General features: G+C 43.4%; 2 long non-coding RNA genes across 3 annotated transcripts; one reads left to right on the forward strand and one right to left on the reverse strand.

Moving 5' to 3' along the window:
• The first annotated feature begins 13023 nt into the window (after window positions 1-13023).
• On the forward strand, window positions 13024-15414 carry LOC114553293 (uncharacterized). Its single transcript, XR_003692284.1, has 3 exons — window positions 13024-13104; window positions 13217-13291; window positions 14970-15414. It is a non-coding gene; the product is annotated as an uncharacterized LOC114553293 (long non-coding RNA).
• Window positions 15415-16212: 798 nt separating this feature from the next.
• LOC114553289 (uncharacterized) lies at window positions 16213-16969 on the reverse strand. Of its 2 annotated transcripts, XR_003692281.1 has the most exons (4): window positions 16954-16969; window positions 16791-16877; window positions 16542-16679; window positions 16213-16290 (listed from the first exon to the last, which is right to left on the reverse strand). It is a non-coding gene; the product is annotated as an uncharacterized LOC114553289 (long non-coding RNA). The 2 variants fall into 2 exon arrangements; XR_003692280.1 differs by having other exon boundaries at window positions 16791-16963.
• Window positions 16970-21433: the final 4464 nt, after the last annotated feature.

Consider the following 21433-nt stretch of genomic DNA (forward strand, 5'->3'; position numbering starts at 1 on the left):
CCTCTTGGACTCAGATTAAAAATATTACAAACTAAAATAGTAGGCAACATCACTATCATTTACTGTGTAGCTAATGTTAATATCTAGTTGACTTAGCTACAGTACTAACTTTAGTTAGTAACTACGTAACTAGCCGAGACGAGGGGCCTATGGGGCTAAACTTTAGCCTGCTAGCTTGTTCTCAATTGCAAAACACTGCTACAACACACACTAGTTCACCCTAATCTCCTAAATAAATTGTATAAAACTACTTACATGTCCCTGTTCTGCAGGTATTCCACACAAAGTGTGGAGTGCGCCCTCATTTAGAAGAAGTCTCCCAGCTAATCCTGCCATGTACCAACTGAAGTTGGAGAAACAGCTAGCTAGCTCATGTAGTCCTTACCTAGCTACTGTGCATGTGCAACTGATAACCAAGATGTTACAGAAGTTGAGATGTCTCACTCTGTAGCTAAAACAAGAAACCTGAACACAGAGTGAAATGAGGAGATGCAGCAATGTGCAGTACAACAAAAATGTGGTGTTTTTTGAAAATTAAAACATGTCAACCGATTCTGATACAATCTCAAATTACAATTATGAACCTGAAAATGAGCATGATATGGCCACTTTAATGTTGTAATCTACACAATCACCACCCCCACATACAGGGATAAACCGTACATTAGCTAGCAGTGCCAGAGCCAGCGAACCAACCATGAGGAAAAACTAAATTATCAACTCAGCTAGTATGATATATATTATGTTGTAAAATTGTTTTTTACTCACGTTTCAATGCTTGGGAGAGGGTTCCGAATAGTGGGAAAGGATCCTTTCATCAACAGTAGTTTTGATATGACTGCAGCATCATATAGCCCCTGATTCAGAACGAACTGCACTGAAAAATGTGCAGTACATAGCTAGCTAGCCAAAAAGCCTGACTCAGCACAGTCACCAAAAATAAAATCGGTTTCTAAATAGCAAGTACATGAAATTCTAACTGGCCCGTTTAGCTGGGAGCCGGTCTAGTTTTGTGGTGGATGGAGAAATGTTGGCAGTGAGCGATTTCACATTTTCACAGCTTTTACTTTACATCCCCGAGCCTACAGAATCCCATGAAAACCCATTTTCACCATATGGGACCTTTACATTTATTTTTTTTAATAAAAAAAATAGAAAATTAAAATAATTGAAATAAAAAATATATATCAAAAAAAAAATATCAATAAAAAAAAATAATACAGATAGTTACAGTGGGGCCCAGAAGTCTCAGACCACATTTAAAATATATAACATTTTCACTTAATTAAGAAACAACCATAAAGGTCCAATGGCTCCCTAAGAATGAATTCACATATGTTAGGAAATGGGAAGGAGACAGAGTGATAATATTGCAAGTCATGAAAAATTTAATTTTTCATTGTAGGCATATGACAAAAAAGTATGCTAACTATCAAAGACCAGCGGCAAAAGATCACAAGAAAAAAAAACATATATGATGAGGTAGCATCCTCTATCTACTATAATGTAAATGAGAAATAAAGGCACTGTGATGAGCCTAGTAACACTAAACAGCGGCAGTGCAGGATAGGAAGGTTGTAGTGGCAATATGTCCACAAAAAATGCCACTGCAGGGAATTTGAAGACATTTCCAACTCTGGCTGTAGCAAAACAATTAGGTCCGCCATCATCGTATGGTTAATCCATTATTGTATAAATGTATTTCAAAACCCATACAAAAGACTGACTTGAAAGATTAAAAACAAACAGACGAGATCTAAAAACCATCACTATCACACAGCCGAGGTCGAAAAACTGTGTGCCTTCCCAGACTAGATTCACCCTCTGGCTCACCTGTGATTCCCTTACTACCCTGGCTGATTAGCACATACACACAGGTGTGCAGGTGACGGAACGAACAAACCATTCACACAAATCTACCACCCACACACACACACACACTATACATGCACGCACAATGGCCACAACAAAGGTATTTAACAAGTTAGGGGCAATACAGATAAGTGTATATAATAAATAATAGGTAACTAGCTAGGTTAATCACATGTAAAGCTTATATATTGCAATACACATATAACCTCATCTGTCTGTCAAGGAAGACAGAAGGGAGAGAGAAAGGAAATCAAAAAGGGCTGGCAAGCATTACATTGCACAGAATCGGTCATGTATATCAATAACATAATCCTTTATATATATCGTTTATAAGAGATTATCAATGTACTTGCCAGATTCCCTCGCCAAGAAAATACTGCATATCAGACTGCAAATGGCAAGCCGCGGTGTGTCCTGTCTTACAGCCGTGGAGGAAAAAGACCTGCTAGCGCCTTCAGGGCACTTTTGACACTAAAAATTGGACTTGAATCCAGCGAGAGCATAGTTTCCTCTTGGCCCCAGATTAACAATATTACAAATAAACTAAAATAGTAGGTGACATCACTATTGTTTGCTGTGTAGCTAACGTTACTATACAGTTAACTTAGCTATATTACTAACTTTAGTTAGTTCAGTAGCCAACTAATAACTAATGTTATAATGTACACAGTCAGCACCCCCCACATACAGGGATAAACCGTACGTTAGCTAGCAGTGCCACGGCCAGCTAACAGCCAGCTAACCAACCATTAGCAAAAACTAAATTATCAACTCAGTTAGCTAGTAATCTATGTCATGGACCTTCAACCGAGGGTCCGGGGGTCCTCAGAGTCAATGCAGGGGGCTTTCCAAAAAATTGTTAAATTTTTTAAAGATTTTTTGAAAATTAAAAGTCTTAACATGAATCCAACATATCATTAGCAAATATAAATGGCCACTGCTTACTGGCCTATAGGTAAGATAGTCACTAAGATAGCAAATGACAGACAAAGTTAATCCTAAGCATTCACTGTGTATGTTTAACATTAAAACATGACTTATAAAATAATGCCAACAATTATTAGGCTATTTTACTATAATACCTTAGTATTCTATGCAACAACAAAAAAGGTAGGCCTATGTATAAAGGCTTTAGGCCACCCTACAAAGGCCCAGTTTAATATGCAACTTCATTTTAGACAATATACTGTATGTAGTAGGGGGTCGCTGGTCAATCTCTCTTTCAGTTAAGGGGTCCTTGGCTTAAAAAACATTGAAGACCCCTGATCTACGTTATAAAATTGTTTTTACTCACCGTTTGCTTGGGAGAGGGTCCAGAATAGTGGGAAATGGATCCTTTCATCAACAGTATTGATATGACTCCAGCATCATACAGCCCCTGATTCAATACGAACTGCGGTGGAAAATGTGCAGTACATAGCTAGCTAGCCATAAAGCCTGCCTCAGTACAGGTTGAGGCAAGTCACCAAAATTAAAATCCATCCACTTGTCAGCGACTTTTTCTTTTGGAAGGCAGTGCAGTGGTTGATACTCCCTGGAGACACCCTGGAATGATGCATTTTTCATGGCTTTCATGACTCCAGCTTCTTCTCGGATTCTTCGTAGCGGCACAAAAGCGAACGTTAGAAAAGGGGGCGGGGCTAGATTGATTTTTGGAAAACGACACACACTGGTTACCCGGTTTCTACGTAGCAAATACGTGAAATTCTAACTGTGCCGTTTAGCTGGGAAGTGGTGTAGTGTTGTGGTGGGTGGAGAAATGGCGGCAGTGAGCGATTTCATATTTTTCACAGCTTTTACTTTACACCCCCGAGCCCATATGACACACAGAATCACATAAAAACACATTTTCACCATATGGGACCTTTAAAAAGAAATAAAATTAAAATAAAAATAAAAATCCAATGCAGTTACACAAACTCAAAAAATGAATACCGATAGTTACAGTGGGGCCCAGAAGTCTCAGACCACGTTTAATATTTTCACGTAATAACGAAATAACCAGAAAGTTTCAGGATTCAGAAACATTTACTAACTTAAGATTCTGTATTATTTCTAGATCGGTAAATGTGTGGCATTGACCATTTTAACGGTAGAAAAGCTCAGATTTCCTTAAATAAAAATTTAAAAACACTGCTAAAAAAAATAAAATAAATCCAATGCAGTTGCATAAACTCACCACCAGATGTCAGTCTAAGACCGTGTGTGGAGAGAGGGGGGGTGCTGCTGTCACTGTGGTCTGACTGCAGGACATGGAGGAAACACACAGAATATGTAACATTAGTCACAGAAACTTCATTTATATTTAAAGGAGAAGTCCGGGCAATTTTTACATTAATCTTGATCACTATGAATATGTGAGTACTGTCGATAGCAAAAAAAAAAAAAAAAGAATCGGTCCGATCAAACTGGAGTTGCTGCAGCTAATGCCCAGAGCTCCCAGTTAGTTAAAACGGCAGTTTTGGGGGCATAAGATTAGTGCTGCCACTAACAACTAATTTTCTAACGATTAATCTTTCGAGTCATTTTAAAAAAATCAAATGAAAAAAAATCAAGTGTTTGTTATTTCGTCCATTTCATTTCAAACTCAAGTGAAGCGCCAAGACATAAAATGTGACCTGTGCCATAAACAATATAAATAACAAATGTTACCAAATAAAAAAATATCATAAATGCAGATATAAATGTATTTAAAAGAAACAATAAATAATTATTGATTTTCAAATATTGCACCTGTCAATACAGAACATAATATTCTGTAGCCTATTTTGCCGTCAATACTGACGACGTCTTTGCTGCACAATAGGAGTTATGACGATATCAGTGACTATGTACAGTAAGTAGATGGAAATGGGCAGAATTGTGTGTGTGCCTTGTACAGTAATAGCGTTACGGAAGGCTAGCTGTAGCCTCACGTTGTCCCGTGGGCAGGTGCGGATTAATGCACAGGCTACGTAGGCTGCAGCATAGGGGCCTCACGTGTGCAGGGGCCCCGGATTGGCCAGACAATTTATTATTATTATACTTATTTTTTTTTGTGTTAGGCCTAGATCGGCGGCCCATTGTTTTTTTTCAATTGACTCTGGGCTGGCCAAAAAACACTTTAGTCAAAAATATCACATAGACTATTTTTTTCCATACACCCCCTACTTTCACATTGAAATGGACTAGTCTATAACGGTGCGCGGCGCGAAAGATAAACACACAGTGACAGGAGAGCTGGGAAGTACACAAACAGAGACGAAGCAAGACGAGTCTAAACGCGAAAATTAAACAAAGTTACCCGAGCGGCTCAAATAAAAGAAAAAAGACGGCGATAAGTATTTGGCAACGCTGGCAAGAATGACAGACTTTCTTTACGACTACTGTTGGGGATACAGACATGAAGAACAACAGTCCAAAGCGATGAATATGCCGCTACAGCAGCAGCTAGCTGTGAAGTGGCGCTAGGTGAGGATAACGTTAACCAAGACAATGAAGAGGACAACATATCTTTAAACAGCACCCTCTTTGGGATTTCTGCCTGCATGCAGTTTCGGGTGTGCATCTGCCAGGCTAGAACAGTGATAGAGATCATGGAGAAGAAACGCAAAGGAGGTGCTGAGAAGCTGCGTGAGAAGAAGAAACGCTGCCAAATGTGCCAAATGGACAGACATGTTTTAGCCAGTAGCAGGACCTCCATCAGCTCCTTATTATTTTTATTTGACTCACAGTTTAGTGTATTGCACAGTGGTTTGTGTCTCAGTAATGATCAGTGGGGGAATGTAACTAAGTAGGCTACATGTACTCTAGTACCGTACTTGAGTCCAAATGTTGAAGTACTTTACTAGAGTCTTTTCATGCCGCTTTCTACTTCTACTCCGCTACATTTCAGAGATAAATCTAATACTTTTTACTCCACTACATTCATCTGTTACAGCTTTAGTTACTAGTTACTTTCCACATTAAGATTACTGCACACAGAACACATGATGTTTGATTCTAAAGTAAACTAGCCGACAATATAACGGTGTGTGTGTGTGTGTGTGTGTGTGTGTGTGTGTGTGTGTGTACATTTTTCCAGTAAAGTGCAATGATTAAGGTGGGGCTCACATAAAGAGCAGCCTAGGGGCCCCTGACCACCTTAATCCGCCCCTGCCCGTGGGAATTCACTTGTAGCAGGAAAAGGTAAAGAGTGTGCATATTGGAGCGTGTGTGAAGAGTGAAGAGCGGAGGTGTTCACAAGGGAAGGAAGGAAATAAACTACAGTTTTCCACCGCGAAAGGCACAAACGGCTTTCTGGAGGACATCCACCAGACCAGCGGGCGCTCGTTCGATTGTTGTCGGCAAGCGAGGAGGGCGGGGAGGAAGCAGAAGCAGGGACGCCGTCGGGGCCTGCAAGCCCGGCTAAGGAAACTACCACACCGATCGCTACTGCAAAAAACTCCTACTCACCAACCAGATGGATCACACAAAAAATGGATATATGTGCTACAAATACACACTGAACTGCTGCACGAGGATTATCACAGAAGCCTGCCTGGCTGAACACACTCCCGGACGGCAGCTACCAGTTAGCACGGCGAGCTAGCAACCGGCAGGAGGTAGGAGTTGAAAACGCATCTTGTTGTCACGTAAGAGCCCTGTTCATGTTGCACAGACATTTTAATTGCATTTTGTATCAGTTAAGAGGCACAAAGTTACTCTTTATGTTATGCCCCCAAAACTGCAGTTTTAGCTAACTGGGAGCTCTTGGCATTAGCTGCAGTAACTCCATGTTGGTAGCACTGATTGGTTGTTGTTTTTTTTTGCTATCGACAGTACTAACATATTTATAGCGATCAAGATTGACGTAAAAATTGCCCGGAGTTCTCCTTTAATTGTCCTTGATGTGCATTGTTGTAATGTTTAACAACAACTAATCCACAAAACATGCCGTTACATTTAAGGCGGGAAAATCTCCAAACCATTTCCATTAACAAAATGTCACTATTTATTAATTTTTAGCTTCTTAATTACAGAATTGTCCTATCAATAAACATGAATTAGTATGTGTTGCAATCGGGAGTGTAGACTCATTCATTCGGAATACAACCAACCAATTGAGCTCCTATTTTATCTATATTATAACTTTTAACACTGTTTTTATCCTCCAATTTATCCTGGATTTCATCAGCCACATAAAGACCAGAGGTGTCAAGTAACAAAGTACAAATACTTTGTTACCTTACTTAAGTAGAAATTTTGGGTATCTATACTTTACTGAACTAATTATTTTACAGCAGACTTTTTACTTCTACTCCTTACATTTTCACGCAATTATCTGTACTTTCTACTCCTTACATTTAAAACATAGCCTCGTTACTCATATTTCAGTTTGGCTTGTTTTCATTCTGGCTTGTCATCATTCAAAAAAACACACACAAAAAAACAAAAACAACCTGTCCAGATAAATCGCTCCATCCTGATAGAGTGAATTTGATTGTGGTTGGATGAGAAGTATAAACATAGTCATTCGCGATCCATCGCACCTGCACAGACCCGGTGCTAATACGCCACCGGTGCCTTAACCACCGTTATCTACCGGACCGAATAGCAACGCGGATTTCGGAGCCTTATTTAGGAGCCACTTAGATGCCTGCGCTTCTCTCTGATGCTACGAAAACCGACGTTAGAGGGAACTGAAACATCGCCGCACGGGACGCCAGTTAACACTACAGTGCGCAGCAGGTAACATTAGCCTAGCGTTAGCTAGTTAAAGTAAACAAAAGTGAGTAAACACGGTTAAAATGCTGACAGCACTTTTGTACAAAATGAAATGCTGACATTACAGAATGGATGGTTTCATACTGTAAAGGCAGTGAGATCAAAACATGTGGTTATAATGGAAGTCAATGGGGCCATTTTTGCCTCGAAGGTGTCCAAAGGGAGTATCTGGAACTACATAAAAAATACTAATGCAATCAAATCAGTTTTGTTGTTTATCTTTGACATATCCAAGCCTCTAATCCCCACCAAAGCCCCATCTACATATTATTCATTATATGGGGAAAAAAAACACAAAAAATCATTTTTTGTGTTTTCTTTTTTTTATATAAATAATGACATACTTCAAATACATAAACTGGCATTTAAAGGGTTAAAATCCTGAAGATGATTGAATGTTTGGTGGTTTTGATTAAGTTAGAAGTTGTTTAAGTGATTTAATAACAGTTTTTGTGTGTGTGGACATTTTTGCCATGAAGGTGTCCAAAGGGTACAAAATGAATCATTTAAGTATAAAAGACATGTAAGAGTAAAAAACACTTGATTTAAAAAATGTAGCTGAAAAGAAAGGTTCCTACAAAATTACATGACATAAGCAGTAACACAGCAAAAATGATCACAAAATCACAAGACTTGAGAAAAATGTACAAAAATGACCGAGGAGGGCATGAGGGTTAAATGACTGAAGTGGGATTTTTTTGCAAGGATCTGTACCAAACAAAGATGTTTTCCTTTAGTCTATAGCAGGGGTCTTCACGTTTTTTAGGCCAAGGACCAAGGAAATGGGCTATACAAATAAAGCTGCCTTGCCTTGCCTTGCCTACAAAAGGTGACAGGCAATAACAATAAAAAAATAATAAATCAAATCATATTCAGTTGCATGAACTCACCACCGTGTGTGGAGAGAGGGAGCGCTGCTGTCGCTGTGGTCTGACTGCAGAACATGGAGAAACCATATTCCATTAACAAAACCTCGCAATTTATATTTGTTTTGCTTTTCCATTAATAAATCTCACCTCGCCAAAAATAAATAAGGATGTTATATAATCGGGAGTTTAGGCTTAGGAATTCGGCATACAAACAACACAATAATGAGCTTGTATTTTGGCTAGGTTGTAACGTTTATCCGTACAACCTATACTATACGCAACGGTAGTCAGTGAAAGAGATATACCGTAAAATACACTTTTTTTTAAACTAGGTTTGGCAGAGAAAACCAAGTTCAGCTCACAGTATTCGGATCCTGTTTAAAGCTTAGCTTGTGTTCTCAGTGTGCAGTGTTGTAATGGTTAATAATAATTAATCCACGAAACATGACACTATATTGTATGCGGGGAAATCGCCAAACTGTATTCCATTAAGTAAACCTCACAGTATATATGTATTTAGCTTTTTTTCATAAGAATTATCCCCTCCACAAACATGACTGAGGATTTATTTAAATCGGGAGATTAGAATAGAAACTTCGGCATACAACCAACACATCAATAAGCTCTTATTTAACTACATTATAACTTTAAAACTGGGTTATTACCGCCGTTACGCTACACCGCGGAGGGATATGGCATCTGAGCTACAGACCGCAGAGACTTAGTAAACTTAAACTTTTTACTGTCTATAGTGTAAAACTCATTCCATAAGTTGTAGTTTCACGTAAATAAAGTGAATATGTCATTACTAATTGTTTTACCGTAGATACTGGAGCTGTCATCAAGCCTGCGGTCCTGCGAAGCGTGAAATGTGGATTCAACTTGGACTTCTTGATGGCATGTTGATGGCTGGACGTCGGCCATCAAAGCCCATCTTCACCCCGGACAGTCAGCTAATCACGGGGGCCCCGACAGTAAAAATGTCCCTCATCATTAAGGTTGTTCGGCAATAGGCTAGAATCCCCAAAATGAATACAGATAAGTTACAGAGGGGTCCAGAAGTCTGAGACCACGGTTAAATTATAATATTGTCACGTAAACCTGGAAAAATAACAAGTTAGGATTTGGGGTTATTTCTAGCCCTGTTGGTCAGGTGAAATAACAAGTTTCCAAAACTACTCCGTGTTTACTTACTGGGCGGATCCGGATTTTCAAAATAAAACGGGGACTAAGTGCCCCGGACGTAGCTATGCATTTTAGATTATTAAAAACAACAGTTTATTTTCTGTGAGTTTGACAAACTTAATGACAAATAGTGCAACATTACATCAGACTTGATTGGCCAACGACATACTCAAACTAGAGACATTTTTTGTGTCTTTCCGACATTTTGTGTTGCTTTTTTTGGACGTTTTGTCGCCTTTTATTTACTTTTTTTTTAAAGATTATTTTTTGAGGCTTTTCTTTTCCCTTTATTTGATAGTGACAGTGGATGGACTCCAAGTGGATAATCTCTGTTCTTTATTTTTAAAACTATTGAAATATGATGAATGTATTAGTGTTAATCCCAAGAATGCAAAGAACGGACTTGTGTTCTTGGTTCTTGCTGGTTGTACAAGTTCAGAAGCACACAAAACACAACTCTATAGTTTGCTTGGATGTTAGAAATGTCTGTATTTATAATAAAGCATTGATTTGTTTTCATTTAAAGTGTTTTTTTAAGTTTCACGGGCCAATAACTGTATAAATAACGAGACAAAATATGATTAAGATTATAAATGGACCGGGTAAAGTTAGCCACTATTGTCGGTATAGGCCTACTTTACCGAGAAGCAGAAGAGGAGCCTGCGAGTGAGGGGAGCCAGGATGAGGAGGAAGAGAATGGAACAGCGTTTGGCTATTTCAGCTTTTGTCTCTGGCTATGTAACATTTTTATAGATGTGATATACACGTATACATTTAGCCTACCTAAAGCAGCAGACAATAATAGACAGAATAGGATAGGCCTACAGCAGAGTTGACGTCATGTAATGGAAAAACGCCATAATAGGCTTCTCCCAAATAGTATTACAGTGAGGCTTCATTTCTAGAAAAACACATATCCCCGAATGAATAGAGTTGATTACTATAGCTTTCTTATCCCTAACCTTAATATCCAATCATTGGTCAGAAGGTAATATAATAGCATAGAATTAATAACATGGGTAGTTTGATTAATTATTTAAGTACATTACATAACTAACCTTAACCATATCAAGAGGTTCAGGTTTCATGTTCAATCATCTTTGTACCATGAATTAAGTAACGTTAATGTTTCTGTATAGCCCATATTCTAAAATGGACTATAGGAAAAGATAAGAAAAGAAAAGTTAAAAATCTCTAATTCAAAGTATGGCAATAAGTCCTCAGAGGGACGGTTGATGATAATCTTAGTACGTTGTAAAGTATAAACAGGTTGAAAACGTTAAATTTAGTCAATGAAATATAAATTACCAGAATATAATTAAGGGAATGCACACAGAACAGACATTTTCATAATTTAATTATGTGGTAAATGTTTGAGAGCCTGATAAAAGAACAATAAATGCATTACATTATATTAAATACATACAGCCAGCACGGCAAAAGCCATAAGGATGGAGCCATGACATCAAGATAGCTGTTTGTCTGTACTGGCTCGCAAGTGGACCTCATACAGAGTCACAGCAAACATCTTTGGCACACTGTAGATGATGGCCATCCTACACAACATCATTCATTTCCCCAAGCCAGATGAGATGGAGGAGGAGGGGGCTGGCTTTGCTCGCTTGGCTGGTTATGAGGCCTTCCGCTATGTGGCTGGTGCAATAGATGGATGCCACATCCGAATTCTCCCACCTACTGAACCACAAAAGAGGTGCTACATAAATCGCAAAGCTCTTCCCTTCAGTTATCCTCCCAGGGGGTGTGGGACAGCAGAGGGAAATTCCTGGATCCATACGCTGGCAACACAGGGTCAGTCCATGTCCTCAGGAGGTCAGCGATGTACAAGTCCACCAGCTGGCTTCTTTCTCCTTGGAGATGGGGGGGTACCCATGCAGCATCCGGTCACCATCATGACGCCGTACGCCAGCCTTTAGCGGGTGAGAATACACAATTAAATATTAAATTTGTTCACTTGCAATCGAAACACTGCATACATTAAATGTAACCTCATTTTTATTTACCAGGCCAAGATCAAGCACGCTTTAACAAGCACCATGCCAAGGCCAGGAGCATCACTGAGCACAGTTTTGGCATGCTAAAAACCTGAGCGATTTCCCTGAGGGCTTTGGAGATCAGGCCTCTATTTGCCCCCAAAGTCATCTCGGCATGCTGCATCCTCCACAACCTTTGTCTGTCGACAGGCGATATTCTGGAAGAGGAGGAGGAGGAGGAGAACGAGGATGAAGAACATCAGGGGAACGTTCCTGATCAAGGTGATGCAAGGCTTGCTGCACAGGTGTCTTCCCCTGGAGAGCTGCCTGCGTTTCTTAGGGAGCATGAATACGAGCTATAAATGATTATGTCCGGTGAAATTAAAGTGTTGTTGTTGCAATCTGTTACATTCTTCATTTTATAAGTTAAATTGTTTTGTAATAAGGGCAAATGATTGTGATTAAGAGCTGTTTGTTTTTTTCAATACACACTTCATAGAATGGCAATGGCAACGGAAATAACATTAAATCAACTACTTTACTTAGAAAGAAGAATGCCATTATAAGCTGTAATGTCTTCCCTTCAGTTAAATAACATGCCACAGTGTAAACCATACAGACTGAATCTCAATCTGTCAGTATTATTTATTTATTTAATTAATGTAATGTAGAAAATAATTGTACTATCAAATGACAGTTATGAACTAAAATAATACATTTCATTTAACAGGTTACAATTTGTCAAAGAGAGACATGTATCTCTCAGCCACTGCCTGCTCCTTCATGAAGTCCAGGAGGGCCTCACTGACCCTGGCTCTCTTCTTCGGTGGTGGGTTGACCTGTTCATTGGGAGATGAGGAGGACGCGGAGGTGACAACCCCACTTTCTTTTTTCGTCATACTAAAGCAATGACTATGACTTTTTTTACTGTGCAAAATTTTTCTAAGAATGTTCTTTTTTGTCCGCCTACAAAAAGTGCAAATTTTGTCAATTTGAAAAATGCAGTTTTTTTTTTAGACAAACTCTGAAAACAAGCAGAAAAGCCTTCTGGCAGTGTGCTGTGGACCCCCCCCCTCACCCCTCTTGTGTCTGACAAGTGATGGCAGCCTGTGTATCCCTCAGAAATCAACCAAATACATTTAACCTATTTCATTTAACCACACTCTTTTAAGCATTTGCCGTGGTAACAGGTTGTTACATGCCGTGTTTTGTTTTGCTGTGTTGTCTGTCTGTGTGTGTGTGTGTGTGTGTGTGTGTGTGTGTGTGTATGATTCTCCTCAGGTGTGTGCTGGTGATGCAGCTGATCAGCTGATGAGGGAAGGTGTTAAATGGCCAGAGAGAGTGACAGAGAGTGAAGCTGCAGTGGAAGCCAGCTGTGTGTGAGCAGAGTGAGCAGAGGAGAGCTGCATGAGAAGCTGAATCAAGCCAGCGACTAAGAGCCAGTAATCGTCTTCCTTATGAAGATCGTCTTGTTTATTTTGTATAATATATTCTTTCCTTTGTTCAGACCTCCCGGGTTTGTTATTTTAAATTGTTTGGCTCCTCCACCCCCAGACAGATAAGGGACGTACCAGTTTTTGGGAGCTCGTCGGGGATCTTTTCTTTGCACGTTTTTCATTGTCTGTTGCGGTAAGTTATTCTGTTTGATATGTTTACCTCCGTAGCTTTGCTGGTGTGTGATTGTGAAACTGCTTCCTCGGTCTAGATAGGGTAGTGTCCAGCTGGGCCCAATCAGCCTTTCCTTCGGACACTCATTTATTGTTTTGCCTTTTTTGTTTTCGGAGTCAATCCTGGGCGGAGACGGCGTTCTCCAAAGGGGGCTGGCGTTTCAGGGCTTCGGCCGCTGATGTGTTGCCTGTAAGTTGCCTCGAGCCCGGCACGGCTCCAGAAGATAAACAGGGTTTAGTGGTGGTTAGGCAGGTTCTGAGGAAGTTGTTGTTTCCATGAGGCGAGGCTGGACACTTATTGTTTGGGGCGCATTAATATCAAACATTAAACTTAGCGTGTTCAGTGTGTCTGTGCTTGTGTTACGGGTGATGGTAGCTTTTGAATTAAGTACATTTGTGTCTGACCCCACTTTAGGTAAGTTTGATAAGTGTACAAAGAAAGATCCGCATGAGATTGTGGAATATTATGGCATTTCTGTGTCAGTTTCCCTCCGAAAAGCTGAGCTAAAGGCTTTTGTGTTTACTGGCCTCGTTAGTCAGGGAGTTCTCTCTTTGTCTGCACCTGTGAGTGGCCTTGATCTACAGGTGAGTGCACCTGATGAGACCGATAAGCCCGTTACTCCGGTTGTTCGATATGAGGGAGCTGAACGACAGCCAGTCACTTTGCTGCAGATTGAACCCGTGTCTGTTGATTCATCTCCGGGGTCTAAGCTGGGTGCCAGGTTAAAGGTGCGGTTAATTCGTCTTCAGGTAGAGAAGGAGGAAAGGGGGGGGATTTTCAGCTCCGCAGAGAGTCAGAGTCGAAGAAGTTGGAGTTGGAGGTGGAGGCGGAGACTGCTTTAAAGAAGCCTCAGATGGAAATACTGGCGGGTTTGGGAGCTGCTCGTAACACTGCTGGCGCACATTCTCCCAATTCGGCTGTCAGTTTTGACGTGATTAAGCACATGTCGCTGGTGCCTTTTTTTTTAAAAAGTCACCAGCTTACCGTGGTGCATTTGAGCGGATCCCTGCTGCTTTACAGTGGCCTAAGGATGTGTGGGCTATCTTGTTGCAGTGTGAAATGGTAGATAAGGCTCAAGAGGCCTGCTCCTCTTTGTCTGCCGAGGACGGGCTCACTTATGACAAAGTTAAAGGTGCCATTTTGCAGGCATACGAGTTAGTGCCTGAGGCCTACAGACAGCATTTCTGCAGTCTTAAGAAAGCACAAAGCCATAGTCATATGTTGGGGGAGAAAAGGGATCCTTTTTGACAGGTGGTGTGCAGCATGTAAGCTTGCCGATCTGTCTTCTATGCGTGAGCTGATGTTGGAGAAAACTGCGTACCTGAGCGTACTACAGTGTATTTAAACAAAGTTTCAACCCTGCAGCAAGCTGCCACTCTTGCTGATGAGTTTATGCTCACGCATAAGTCAGTTTTTAATAAACGTCAGTTCTCCACGTGAAGCTCCCCAAAAATCAGATCTTCCGGTGCGTTACGACAGCGTTCCATCGCATCCTAGGGCTGATAAATTATGATTCTTCTGCCGTTAGCCCGGTCACTTGGTGGCCAATTGTGAGGCTTGGAAGAATCAGCAGCGGGGGGGGTCGTTTCAGAAACCGCCTAAGGCTGTTCATCTTTAATGGTTGTGTGTCTTCTTTCAGGTAAATCTGAGGAACAGCGCCCAGTGAGAATACTGAGAGACACGGCTTGTTCACAGTCACTGATCCTGACGCCTTGTTTGCTTCGGTCCTTTCTGGGGAAAGTGGGACCTCTGGTGGTGGACCCGTAAGCTGTACTTCAGCTGAGCCTGGTGAAAAGGTTACAGATACAGTTTTGGTGCCTGATACTGCTGCACCCTTGCCGCTTACATGGGAGGCTCTCATTAAAGCTCAGATAAATGATCCCTCACTAGACAAGTGTTGGGAGGTCAGTTGTCAATAACTGAGAGTGTAATAGAAAACTGGAATTCTTTGTGGAGAATGGTATGTTGACGAGTAGCTGGTCTCACGGTCAGTATTGTATGTTTATATGGTGTTCATGAAGTCAGTGCTTACCTGGATAATGATTCAATTGTTGAAGTCTTGTGATTGAAGCAAGAGCTTTAAAAATGTAACAAATAAAAGCATGGGACAGGTTTGCACAGATTAAACAGTTGTGTAGTTTTTGTAAAGTTTAAAAAAAAATGCATTCATTTTATTTAAATGGTGGGTGGGGGTGTGAGTGGTGGGGGGCATGGTGCAGGGGAGGGCATCTGTGGACAGGGGGCATGGTGGAGGGGGGCATCTAGGTCCCTGGCTGCACTCAATGCCTCTTCTCTGGCTCCCGCTGCTGCTAAATCAGGAACTGCTTCTTCAAACATGGGCAGGGGGGGGGTCTGGGTGGGCACATGGGCAGTGGACACCTGCCGGGGGGGCACAGAGGGCTGGTCACCAGTGTATTTCTGCTTCTTCAGTCAGTTGGGCTCACCAGGGGGAGGGGTCACCAGGGGAGGGGTCACCAGGGGGCAGGTGCAGCTGAAGCACTTGAGAGCAACAGCAGGGATGATGTCAGAGGAAAGTGGAGAGACTGTCAATTCAATGAAAAATAACCGTAAATTAGTTCAACAGATAGATACAGTAGATAAATAACCCTAACCTGAAGGCAATGGGGAGGGGGAGGTGGTCACCAGGGTGGCAGTCACGGTGGGGCTGGGCTGGGCCTCCTTTATGTCCCTGAGCAAGTCCTCCACAGAGAGACCCGAGGCTCGGCACCAAAGCTCACGCCCTTGTACATGGTATGCCCAGACGACCTGATCTTGGGCATACCACATTTTTTGGCTGCGAGGGTGGTCCCTCACCAGCCTCATGGTGCTGGGACACTGAGCGGGCAGCAGAGGAATGGGAATAAAAATAAAACTACCCCCCCGTTTCTCTCTCCCTCACGTCTGCTTTTCCTCCCCTTCCTCACCTGGTCCTTCTCCTGCCTGGGAGTGGGACGTGGATTCTGCATGGAAACACACAGTAAAGAGTGGGGTTACTTTGCTATGCATATCAACGTTTGATATTGACAATATGGATGTATTAACCATCTCAGCATATTATAGTCCCAGGCTGGTTAGTGTCAGAAGAGAAGACCACTACAGCCTCATCGTCCCAAGAGATGAGGAGGACTGCTGGAGTCTGCATGGGCACACACAAAGTGTAATTTACCCAGGGTTATATTGATGAAAAAAAAATCAGATTAAATAATATTACTTTGCTACACATTTGTAAGTCCTGATGTGCAGAAAGCATCAGCATGTGAAACTTGGACCAGCCTGGTCTGAGGAGGGGAACAAAACTCTCCTTTGTTCTCCTCTTCCTCCTCACAGGTGAAGCAGCAGGACTGGTGGTCTGAGTGGACACAACACAAATGTACGTTAAACATTTGAGTGACTTTCGGTAACAGAATGTTAAAAAGCTTGTTTGTAGGGGCCATCATTCTTAGAAATATTACAACTCTACCTGCTCTCTTTGCAGGTTACTGGCTAGTGAGGCCCAGCAGTCTCCTCCACATCCTGCAGAGCCTCAGCAGTCCAGCGCTCCTCCTGGCTGGAAAAAAGAAAAGAAGAACAGGAACCACAGGAATTAACATCACAGAGCCAAAAACAGGCCGACTAATTCACACCTCTCCGACACAGAAGACACAATGAGCTGACAAGGGAAAAAAGACAGAGACTAAATACTGGAGGTAACGAGCAAACAAGGCACAGGTGATACAACAGGTGAAACACATCAGTGTTGTGTTGAACCTGATTTTAACCAAAAAGGCCTCAGATTAAACTGACCTCAGAGCAGTTTCAAATCTAAAAAAGAAATGGAAAAAAAAAAATCTAAAGGAGACCAAAAGCTTTGCTAAAAAGAAATATCTTAAGACCTTTTTGAAACATTCAGTGGATTGAGGTGCCCTCAAGATGTCAGGGAGGGCATTCCACAGACGTGGGGCAGCAGCACAAAAGGCCCTATCTGCCGTTGTCCTGAGTCTCGGCCTAGGTGGAAAAACCACGGCCTTGTCACCAAACTCAGGTCGCCCCACCCCAAAGGAAAAGATCACAAAATAGCTGAATGACCACGAAGGAGTTGCCAAAGTGGTCAAAACTCTAAAAAACTACATCCTTGTAGTTCACACCTTCCAGAGATCTCTGGATCCCCATTCGCTCAACGGCCCCTGAACACAGCATCCGGTCGGGGCCTATAAAACCTTTTTCCATCGTCTTCCGTTGCAACCCCGTTGCTGCAGGTCCATCCATCCATCCATCCATCCATCTTCGTCCGCTTATCCGGTTTCGGGTCGCGGGGGGAGCAGCTCCAACAGGGGACCCCAAACTTCCCTTTCCCGAGCAACATTAACCAGCTCCGACTGGGGATCGGCGTTCCCCAGGCCAGGTTGGAGATATAATCCCTCCACCTAGTCCTGGGTCTTCCCGAGGCCTCCTCCCAGCTGGACGTGCCTGGAACACCTCCCTAGGGAGGCGCCCAGGGGCATCCTTACCAGATGCCCGAACCACCTCAACTGGCTCCTTTCGGCGCAAAGGAGCAGCAGCTCTCTCCGAGCTCCTCACGGATGACTGAGCTTCTCACCCCTATCTCTAAGGGAGACGCCAGCCACCCTCCTGAGGAAACCCATTTCGCCGCTTGTACCCTGGATCTCGTTCTTTCGGTCGTGACCCAGCCTTCATGACCATAGGTGAGGGTAGGAACGAAAACTGACCGGTAGATCGAGAGCTTTGCCTTCTGGCTCAGCTCTCTTTTTGTCTGGCGGTGCGATAAATTGAATGTAATACCGCACCCGCTGCGCCGATTCTCCGACCAATCTCACGCTCCATTGTCCCCTCACTCGCGAACAAAACCCCAAGGTACTTGAACTCCTTCACTTGGGGTAAGGACTCATTCCCTACCTGGAGAAGGCATTACATCGGTTTCCTGCTGAGAACCATGGCCTCCGATTTAGAGGTGCTGATCCTCATCCCAACCGCTTCACACTCGGTTGCGAACCGATCCAGTGAGTGCTGAAGGTCGCAGGCCGATGATGCCATCAGGACCACATCATCTGCAAAGAGCAGCGATGAGATCCCCAGCCCACCAAACTGCAACCCCTCCCCACCCGACTACGCCTCGATATCCTGTCCATAAATATTACAAACAGGATTGGTGACAAAGCGCAGCCCTGGCGGAGGCCAACCCTCACCTGAAACGAGTCCGACTTACTGCCGAGAACCCGGACACAGCTCTCACTTTGGTCGTACAGGGATTGGATGGCCCTGAGAAGAGACCCCCCTCACCCCATACTCCCGCAGCACCTCCCACAGTATCTCCCGGGGACCCCAGTCATCGCCTTCTCCAAATCCACAAAACACATGTAGACCCGGTTGGGCATACTCCCAGGCTCCCTCCAGGATCCTTGCGAGAGTGAAGAGCTGGTCCGTTGTTCCACGACCAGGGCCGGAATCCGCATTGTTCCTCCTCAACCCGAGGTTCGACTATCGGCCGAACCCTCCTTTCCAGCACCTTGGAGTAGACTTTACCAGGGAGGCTGAGAATTGTGATACCCCTGTAATTGGCACACACCCTCTGGTCCCCCTTTTTAAAAAGGGGAACCACCACCCCAGTCTGCCACTCCTTTGGCACCGTCCCAGACTTCCACGCAATGTTGAAGAGGAGTGTCAACCAGGACAGCCCCTCCACACCCAGAGCCTTGAACATTACGGGACGGATCTCATCAATCCCCGGGGCTTTGCCACTGTGGAGTTGTTTGACTACATCAGGGAATTCCGCCTGGGAAGGCTGCAGACCTTCGGGCCCTTCGGTACCCTGCAACTGCCTCCGGAGTCCTCCGGGATAACATATCCCGGAAAGACTCCTTCTTCAGTTGGACGGCTTCCCTGACCACCGGTGTCCATCACGGTGTTCGTGGGTTACCGCCCTTTGAGGCACCTAAGACCCTAAGACCACAGCTCCTCGCCACAGCTTCAGCAATGGAAACTTTGAACATTGTCCACTCGGGTTCAATGCCCCCAGCCTCCACAGGGATGCACGAAAAGCTCCACCGGAGGTGTGAGTTGAAAGTCTGTCGGACAGGGGCCTCCTCCAGACGTTCCCAATTTACCCGCACTACACGTTTGGGCTTACCAGGTCTGTCCAGAGTCCCCCCCCCCCCAGCCCCTGACCCAACTCACCACCAGATGGTGATCGGTTGACAGCTCTGCCCCTCTCTTCACCCGAGTGTCCAAAACATACGGCCTCAGATCAGATGAAACGATTATAAAATCAATCAATGACCTTCGGCCTAGGGTGCTCTGGTACCAGTTACACTTATGAGCATCCCTATGTTCGAACATGGTGTTCGTTATAGACAATCCATGACTAGCACAGAAGTCCAACAACAAACAACCACTCTGGTTTAGATCAGGGAGGCCGTTCCTCCCAATCACGCCTCTCCAGGTGTCTCCATCATTGCCCACGTGTGCGTTGAAGTCCCCCAGCAGAACAATGGAGTCCCCCACTGGAGCCCCATGCAGGACTCCACTCAAGGTCTCCAAGAAGGCCGAATACTCCGAACTCCTGTTTGGTGCATATGCACAAACAACAGTCAGAGTTTCCCCCCCCACAACCCGCAGGCGTCGTCCACCGGGGTAAACTCCAATGTAGCGGCGCTCAGCCGGGGGCTTGTGAGTATCCCCACACCCGCCCGGCGCCTCACACCCTGGGCAACTCCGGAGAAGAAAAGAGTCCAACCCCTATCCAGGAGTACGGTTCCAGAACCGAGACTGTGCGTAGAGGTAAGGCCCACCAGATCTAACCGGTAGCGCTCCACCTCCCGCACCAGTTCCGGCTCCTTCCCCCACAGAGAGGTGACGTTCCACGTCCCCAGAGCCAGCGTCTGCTGCCCGGGTCTGGTCCGTCGAGGCCCCTGACCTTCACTGCCACCCATGTGGCAGCGCACCCGACCCCAGCGGTTCCTCCCACAGGTGGTGGGCCCATGGGCTGGAGAGATAGGATCCACGTAGCTTGTTCGGGCTGTGCCCGGCCGGGTAACCGTGGCAAACCCGGCCACCAGGCGCTCGCCGACGAGCCCACTATCTGGGCCTGGCTCCAGACGGGGGCCCCGGGCTTCCTCCGGGCAGGGTCACTCCATCTCTACCTCGATCACTCATAGGGTTTTTGAACCATTCTTTGTCTGGCCCCTCACCTGAGACCACTTTGCCTTGGGAGACCCTACCAGGAGCACAAAGCTCCAGACAACACAGCCCTCAGGTTCACAGAGACACTGTTGCTGCAGGTATTTTGCTAAATACTTCCACTTCTGGACAATGTGGAATTATTTCTGGGAGCCGTGTTATCTCAGCGGAGAATCAGCTGTTGACCTCCCCTCAGTCAGATGAAATTCTCAAAAAATAAAAAAATGATTGACATAATTGACATAATATTTTATATAATACTTTTTCATGACTTTTCTCGACATACTATACCACGACTTTTTTCGACATACTATTCTATGACTTTTTTGACATACAATACTATGACTTTTTTATGACTTTTTTCGACATACTATACTATGACTTTTTTATTAGTTTTTTTGTTTTGTTATACTATACAATAACCTTTTTATGACTTTTTTGGACTTGCTATACTATGATTTTTTTTATTTTATTTTACTTTTGATCTGTATATCAAGCAGGGGAATTAGCTCAAATGGTAGAGCCCTTGCTTAGCATATAGCGGGATAGATGCCTGCATTCTCCAGAGGACTTCAGAAACATCTCTGTTTCTGACTTGTGTTGGTATATGGTTGTTGTACAACCAAATTCATAAATGGTTACTTTTTATGACTTTTTCGACATCCTATACTATGACATTTTGGACAAACTATACTTAAACTTTTTTCGACACAATACCAAGACTATTTTTACTTCTATCGAAATACTATACTAAGACTTTTGTATTACTTTTATCGAGATAGTATACAATTTTTTTTTTTATGACTTTTATCGTTATACTATACAATGATCTTTTTATGACTTTTTTTTTGACATGCAATACTATGATTTTATTTTTTTACTTTTGATCCATATATCAAACAGGGGAATTAGCTCAATTGGTAGAGCGCT

The sequence above is a fragment of the Perca flavescens genome, chromosome 3, assembly GCF_004354835.1.
Source record: "Perca flavescens isolate YP-PL-M2 chromosome 3, PFLA_1.0, whole genome shotgun sequence".
NCBI lineage: Eukaryota > Metazoa > Chordata > Actinopteri > Perciformes > Percidae > Perca > Perca flavescens.